Here is an 8,548-nt window from a genome sequence, read left to right as displayed (position 1 = left end):
GGCAGCGCTGAGTGTGAGGCTGTATCCCTGGTATCTGCCTGGGCACGGAGAGGTGCTGAGCTGCCGTTTCAGCTCCTGGTGCTCTCCAAACCGGCTGGGTCTGCTGGTTAGCTGGGTGCCCGGTGGATGTGTGCCTGTGCCGGTGCACCCGTGGGTGGCCTCCGGGGTGCGGCACGCAGACCTGTGCAGGCTTGGGTTCTGGCTGTTGGGATTACACTGCAGCTCTGTGCGAGTGTGAAGGCGGTCAGAGGCAGCTTCCCAAGGCGCACTCTGGGTCTGGGATAACACTTTCCTGGGCCACTACAGACTGTTTGAGCGGGTGCTAAGGGTGCAAACCAAAAATGCGTACCATCGCATTACCGTGGCACCCTGCCCTACCCTGAGATCCAAACTGGGAAGGAACAGCAAGGACCAATGTGGTTGGAAGGGAGGAATTCAATGCATACATTGAATTTATGCAATATATTTTAAGGGGGTCCATTTTTTTTCTGTGCAAATCGACATTTCATTCAGGTTGCTCTCAGGTGGGGTCCTGTCTGTGGCAGCCCAGTGGAATTCCCTGTAAAAGCAAGATGTTCTTAGCTGAATTTTCCACTGTCCCAGTTACCCACTGGCCTCCCATCCCACCAGCAGCATGTTCAGGGGCCGGGATTCCCCAGCCCAAATTCTGTCTTGATGTGCTCCCGCTTTCCCCATTCGAACCTGTGGGATGCTCAGAGCAGAATTCGGTTTGTGGGTTTTAAGCAATTCATGATCTTTTAAAGATTAAAAATCTATATAAATGGATGTTTTCTCATGATCTTTTATTTTATTTACTTGCTGGCACAGTGGTTGAGTCCATTGAGACCTTAATCCTGCAGAGACCCTTCTGTGCTCGATGGGGTGTCCTGAGTGCTCCCGTGGAATCAGGGGGTTATTCCTGGTGTGTGAAGCATCTGCATAAATCAGTGCCAGCTTGGGCCCCTAGACCAGGGAACGGGTACAGTGTCATCACTCAGTCTGGATCCCTGAAACCCTTTTGGGAAAGGGAGGACTTTAGCTGGGAAGAAAAAGCCCAGCCCAGCCCTCTCTGTGCATCTCCACACAACCTTTGTTTCAGACTGTCCCTTCTCTGCACCAAGGTTTGAAAACCAAGGATGATTTTCCAAGGAAGTTACCTCACTGAAATAGTTAATGAGAAATTATACCATCCCCCACCTCTCTCCCCCCAGCTCACCACCCCTCTGAAAAAAAAAATCAGAATAATAATTAAAAGATGCCTAGAAACGCTCTTGGAAGAGCATAAATTCTGAAGATGAAAGTAAATGATTAAAATAATTAAATACTTCAAGTTGACAAGCAGAAGCAGAATCTTGCCAACGGACATTTGTCGGTAATTAGTTAATTAATCCTAACACAAATTATAAGCCATAACAAACCAGTCAGGCTGAACGCAGCCGGCTGTTCAGAATTAAACTTAGAAAAAGAGGGAGTGAGAGAAAGAAGAAAGAAAAGTTTTAAGATTCTTGTGGATCTGATGGAAGATGTTGTGCAGAAGCTGGTATCCCCATGGGAAGAGTGTCAGGGATACAGACTGGTTTTCCAGGGCAGGAGGGCGGCTGCTGGAGCACTCCCCTTCCCTCCGCTCTTGGGGTGCTCCCAGCTGTGCTGCCTGCTCAGCCCTCCGCTATCCCCTCTCAGCTCCTCACCAGCCTGCCCTCAGCATGCGAAGCCCTTCAAGGACCTCTCGGTTCCCTCCTGCAGGGCATCTCTGGAGAGCGCTCAGCCTCCCTGTGCTGCCGGCACCCCAAGCCTGGGATGGGTGCTCACATCCCCCTGCACCCCCTGCGCCTCTGCACTGCTTGGTGGGTAACAACAGTGGTGTCAAAAAGCAAGCACAGAAACCAGCACGCATACTGGGAGAGGGGACTGGCCGGCACTGCTGTCCTGGAGAGTCCCACAAGGCTTTTGGAGGCGATGGATAGAGCAAGGATGAAGATGAGATCCAGGCCAGGCTGCAGAGTGGGATGGGATGTGTGGAGCAGGCAGTATAGAGCAGGATTTGGGATTTCCACCCTTTTTTCTGTGAGTAAACATGGAACAAAGGCTTCCCAGCTCTGTTTCTAGCTCTGCCGCTGATGCCAGTGTGTGACTTGAGGCACATGACTTACACAGCCAGCCAAAGAAACATGCTGGTCTGTGCAGTCGGGGTCCCCTCAGGTCCTCAGGCAGATGGTGGCATTAATCCAGTGGTTTCTGGAGGACAGGCATGGGCCAGCATCTCAGAAGGCCTCTGTCTTGGGGTGCTGGGAGGGGAGCTGCAAGCCAGCTGCCTGTTAGCACCCTGATTTAAACAGTGTTTCTAAGGCAGGCTGAAAAAGCAGGGTTGGTGCTCGGGAGCTGAGTCCAGCCAGGGAAGCTCCGTGCAAGTGACACCAAGCCACATATGTGGTCAGCAGGGACCTGGCGTGAGCCTGATGCGTGCCAAATCGCTGGGAAGATGGGGAAGACAGAGCCACTGCTTTAGCTTGTGCAATGGGAAGAGGTTAATGAGCTGCAGTCTGGTTTCCCACTTCCAGTCACCTTGGCTCAAGTCCAATTTTCAGCCCTAGATTAAGCGAGCCCAGTGATCCACAGGCAAGACATGGTGAATGACAGCTCATATGCGGCAGCGTACCTCTGTATTAACACGTTGAGCTAGGACTGCAGATGCACTGAAGGGCCAGGCTTTGCCCTTCCTCCAGCATGAAAAAGCTCTTGAACAAGCAGGAGTTGATGCTCTTACGGAGAGGACCTGCACATCCCCAGCACGGGGACACCTCTGTGTGATAAACTGGGCCAAATGACAGCTGGCAACGCAGTTTAAGTGATAAATGGGACATATAAGTTGCAAATGGGCTTTTATCAGTAAGGAAAAGAAGCCAGGAAATATTTTAAAAGAATAAAGAGATGCCAGGGAAGCGTGACCTTCCCACAGATTTCAGATTGTCAGAGGAACTGCCAGCGACTGATGTGCCACGTCTGGGTATGCATCATGTGAGTGGAAGTACAAACATGTGAGCACTCATGACCATCTACTGATGTTTTACACGCAGAGGAGAAAGAGATAATCTACAGGACAATAAGAACTAAACACTGAAGAAATGTAAAGTTCATCTTTTTTGGCCAAAATTCTCTGAGATGCGTGTGAAGCAGGTTCCTGTTCGTCATAAAATCTATCCAGAGCTCTGCTTGAAGAGAAAGTTTCATTCCGCATGTGTGTGAGCATGTGTACGCGCGTGTTCTAAGTGTTTTGCATTATGTGAGCTCTGACCTTCAGAGGGGAACAGAAGGAATATTCTCCCCCCTGAGGCTAGAGTTGTCAGTGAAATGTCTGTCTTTCTTAATAATTTCAATCCGGGTGACAGGGGACAGGGCATTTTGCTCTGAACGAACGTACTGTAAAAACTGTCAGATAGAATTTGTCTCAAGAAGCAACATTTCTATCTACTCAGGGTCATAATTACAGGCATCTTATGACCTGTGGAGCAGCACATTTTTCTCAGCTGAAAAAAGGAGTCCTAAAATAGGTGGTTTGGTCTTCTGCAGAGCTTTGGATTAAACCTAAATGGATTCTAATAAGCAATGGTGATCTCTAGCAGAATGCTTTCTTCATTTGTTTGTTGGTTGTTGGTTTTTTTTACATCCAGAACAAACTGTGCACAGAAGTGACGTAGCAGAAAAGAAGGGATATAAATTGCCATTCACTGCGCTGGAGTAATGGCCTATTTTGTCCTATATCCTGTCTCCTAAACTGCCTGCCTCTCTGAATTTCCTCCAAACTGACAGTGCCCAGCGTCTTTGTAATGAACTGAATAAGTAACTAAATGGGTAATTAACCAAATGAGCATGACGATAATTTGATTGTGCTTTCCCCACTTTTAAAGCACAGGAAATAGTATGAAAAGTAATAATTCAGTGACCAGCAGGAATTCAACAGAAGGACAGAGCTAGAGGAGTTGAAGGGGAGCTTTGACTAGATGTTGCTCTCTGTAAATCTCTCACAACACTGCAGAAATCTCTTTGGTTTATTAAACATTTTGTTTTCTCGATTTGTGCCTCCTCAGTGGAGAAAAAAAATATCCAATGACTTGAAGCAACTTTTCTTCTTAGGGTTTAATTTTACAATAAGCAACGCTTATGAGACAGATCTTCCTGCTGGACTCACTGCATAGTTATGGGTCACACACCACTCAAAGCTAGACATTGCATCGGGATCACCACACAGGTTTGCATAATGGAGCTTTTGCAGTGTTAGCCTGCAGTGCCTGTTGCTTCCCTGCCTCGCCAAGAAGGTTTGAGCATCAAATCAAACTGGCACAGGGAACCAAAAGTTACCACAGCAGGAAGCAACTGTGATGCTTGGGGCTGCTGGGGAGGCTCCAGAAACTGGAAAACTGAGAAATAACAGGCCCTGGCCCTGGCCATCCCAGCTGCTTGCAGTGAATATCATCTTGCCCACTGCAAGGAGACAATGATGAGCACTGCAGAATCACTCAGGAAGGAGCATCCTGCTGAGGAGCAGGGCCCCAGCTGGTCTCTGAAACGTTCTCACCTGCAAGATCAATCCTGCCAGAGACACATACAAGTGCTAATCAGCCGATGGCAGATGGCAGGTTACAATCCATTTTCACTTGCACACTCCAATGGATGCCCCGTTCTTGCCATCACAGGTGGAGGGTAAACACTCGGCAATGGACCTGGGACCAGGGAGGCAGAGCAGCCAGCTCGGCCGCTGCCGGCAGCAAGGGGTTTCTGTGGGATGCCTGCAGGACTGACGCTGCCAGCCATTGACATTTCCTGATGAGTTCAGTAAGAATGAGGACTCTTAGGAAGGAGTTTTGCTGGCAGTGGGTGAGAAGGACAAACTCCCTCCACACCAGTCGCAGCTTGGGAAATGCCAGGAGAGGTGAACGAGGCCTCCTGAGTTCAAAGCAATCCCTCTGCAAAGCTGCTGTATGCCTGAAAGTGAGCACTGCTGGGGGATGCTCACAGTCTGCTCTGCATCCCAGGAAAGCCAGGCTCATGATTTAAATACCACTGACAAAACCCCTCCATCCAGGTAGTGCTTAACACCCATCTGTCAAAACAAATGTGAAAGAAAGACTCTGCAACTCTTGCTAGCTGAAACTTCAGCAAGAGCTGTTCTTGGGTGACCCAGAGGCACCTCAGTGGGGGGGAACAGCACCAGGGGCTCCCCATCAGCCTGGGCATGGGAGGAACAACACAAGGTTTGTCCCTGCCCAAACCTAAAGAGAATCTATTTAAGTAGACCATCTTTAAGCCCACAGAAAGCCAGCTCGAGGAGCTCTGTGGAGCCCAGACAGAGAGATTAAGAGCAAAGCTCCATGTAAGCCTTGCAGAGTTCATTTCAGGGTTGTGTGATCCAACTGGCACGCTTCAGCAGCTAGAGAGGCGCTCAGTGAATCAAGACGTTTCTATTCCTATCCAGTCCACTAACCTGCCCTGTGATCTCCTCTAAATCACTTCTCCTCTCTGCGCCTTCATTTCCTGCACCTGAAATAGCAGGAACATGAGGATCCTTTTCTTCTCTGGAAAGCAGTGAGCTCCTAGCAGGAAATCTTGTCTAGGCATTATAGTAACTGTAACATCATCTTTACTAGTACCATATTGAGACAGATGACAGCAAAGGGCAAAAGCCAGTGCAAGCACTAGTCGAACAATCCCTAGAACCAAAACTACCTCCCATACCACAGTCATACATCTACCACAGCCCCACGCCGGCTGGGCTGCCTTGTGAGCTGGGGACAGAGCAGAAAGCTGAGCGCAGATGCTTCAGGCCAGCACTGCCCAGCTTTGGTTTAGCGCGAGGCAGCAGCAAGGCACCCAGGAGGGCTCAGCATCGCTCTTCTGGAAGGGGAACAGGAACTGGGATCACCAAATTACAAGACCGATGTAGAACCTGCGGAGTTTTCCTCATCCTCTGCCACATTTAGGGCACTGTGTCCCCTCTAAGAAGTGTTCTGCTGTTACAAGAGGTGGAAGAGGGAGGAATGCCAGTCATCAGGCAATTAGCCAGTGGCCTAGGAGTTCAGCAAGCAGAGTGCTTGCTCCTGGACAAGCGACCGCAAATGTATCGCAACTTCTCTGCACTGCAGATGTGCTGTCTATGGCAGAGATGCATCTGTACTGCGTGTGAATTCGCACAATCCCTGTGCCCCTGGGTAAAAAAATAGTGGGGAAGAAAAAGAAATGCTGAAAGGTTTACAAAGCTAGCTTGTATCTTCATGGGCACTTGTTTTCCAGCTGTTGAAGCAATGACTTGTCTGCATTTTCTGCTCAGCTCCAGCCGCTCTGCCAGAGCAATCAGCACCTAGTAAAGAGACTGCAATGCTTTCTTCCGTAAGTATCACCTTAAATTAGGAAGTACTGGTCATCCTGCGTCACTGGAGATGAGCAATTATTGCCTAGGCCAGATCCACAGCTGGTGCCAGCCCAAACAGCTCCAGTGGCTGTAACAGCGCCCAGTGGATTTATATTCAGCGCAAAGCTGACTCTGAGCTGTACCGAGGACGCTTTTTACTAACTTTTACTGTTTTATAGGTTTTCCCACATGACTAACTACTTGCCTGCCTTTGTATAGAAAGCATGACAAGCTATTAATCCCTGACACCTTTTCTATCTATTTCTCAGCCCTCCTATTTTTCCCTTTCTCAACCAGTCTGTCCTTGCTGAGTTTCCTTTGTTGCGTGTATCTTTACACTGACTTGTTGGTGTAGAGCAGTCCACAGAGTTATGGCAAGTTACACAATAAATTCAAGCTGATTCCTCCTTTGTGGGTGATCTTTTTTTCCTTTTTTTTCCATTTCAGGGTTCCTTAAATGATCAACCTTCCTTTTTAAGAAGATACCACGCTTCCAGCTAAAGCATACTTTACTTGCTAGAAGCTGTGATGGGTGGATGGGAGGGTGTTCCTCTCACCCTCTGTGTTCCCATTCCTGTTTTGTACCAGCACGCTTCAGCTCCATAACTTATCCGGAACAAGGAAGAAAAGATACTCCCAGGACCACAGAGTCTTTGGCTATCTCTGTATATTGGGGTCCAGCATCTTGGAAGCTGTATATTGTATATCAGGTATCTCAGGACACAGAGGAGTTTTATGTAGGCTGCTTAGCATCCCTGTGCTACTCACAGCTTTTGTTCTTGGAATAACTCCACCAAGGTTGTGTAGCACACACACATATAAATACACATAACTGCAATATTTGCCTTGAAAATAGAATAGGCAAAGGGAAGCTGAATTTTAAGGCAATTTCCCTTAATGGCAGAAAATGCTCCCCAATTTCTGCTGGGCTGAGATGTCCTGCTGTCCTTCTTATACCGATGTACTAACATTAGAAGCACCCTCACCCCAGGAAGAGAGGTAGGTGTGTACTAGATGCACACATGCTTCCTAAACAGGGAAATTCAATCTGTCAAGAAAATTCAATAACAACCTTAACATTTAATTGTACCCTAGGGCCCAATAAAAATCAACAAGGATGGTACTTGTTGATTTTTCGTTAACCTTCTCTTAAAAAGGTCTCAAAATATAAGTTAGACTGGCTGGCTGTATGTACACATGCAATACGTATGGAGATCTATAGGGAAAAATGCATTTAAAACTTCAGATTGGATCCACATTGAAAATACTTAAGCACTGGCACAGAGTTTGGCCATTGTTAGGTAAAACAAACATCCTGTTTTGATTTATGCACGCAGCACTCAATTTAACAAGTGTAGCTACAGGCAATTGGAAAACAGTCAAAATGGTGAATTTGCTGCTTACACTCATTTATACTGTTTCCTGAAGACAATTTGCTGTTGCTTTTTGGCATGTTTAGTATTTTTTAAACCACACAAAGGTTATGCCCAGTTCTCATAATTACACAGTGACTTTCTTGGTATAGGTGCAGTTGGGCGTTTGCCATGTGCTGTAGCATCCAGAGTTTTATCTCCTGGGGCTGCCTCCTTTACGGCAACTGCCGTGAGGTTTTAATGCTTCGGTGGCCCCTTTCGTTAGCGTGGGGCTGGGTCTTTGTGGAGCTGCACTTAGTGAACATATTAGATGGGGCTCAGGCACGGGCAGAGTCTAATCAATAAACCAAGTGCCAGTTGGAGTTACTCTGCTCATCAGGATGGCGCCTCCAGTTAGACAATGTCCAGGCAATTAGAGTACTTGGTTTGTTTCTCTTGTTATTAATTATCTACATTACAGACACACCTGGAAGCTTCTGGGTGTTGCACTGACACCTAAGGCAAGACATTTTTTGCCCTCAGAAATTTAAGTAGATTAAGAGTTGGGGGTGGGGAGAAAGGAATAGTAGAGAACAGCGTTTGCTCATCAGCGGCTGCCAGAACCGCTGTCCAGCCAGGTGATGAAACAGGTCATCCAAGGTCTACACCTGAGCTCACAGACGAGCTCTGAAGCTATCAACTGACAGGGAAATCCTCAGGCACATCTGCGGCTCAGTTTTCCCTTGGTGGCTGGCACGGGCATGTCAGTCAGGGAAAAAATCCTGTATTGGCT

Source organism: Falco rusticolus, chromosome 3 (assembly GCF_015220075.1).
Source record: "Falco rusticolus isolate bFalRus1 chromosome 3, bFalRus1.pri, whole genome shotgun sequence".
In the NCBI taxonomy this organism is placed as follows: domain Eukaryota; kingdom Metazoa; phylum Chordata; class Aves; order Falconiformes; family Falconidae; genus Falco; species Falco rusticolus.
This window is presented reverse-complemented; position numbering follows the sequence as displayed.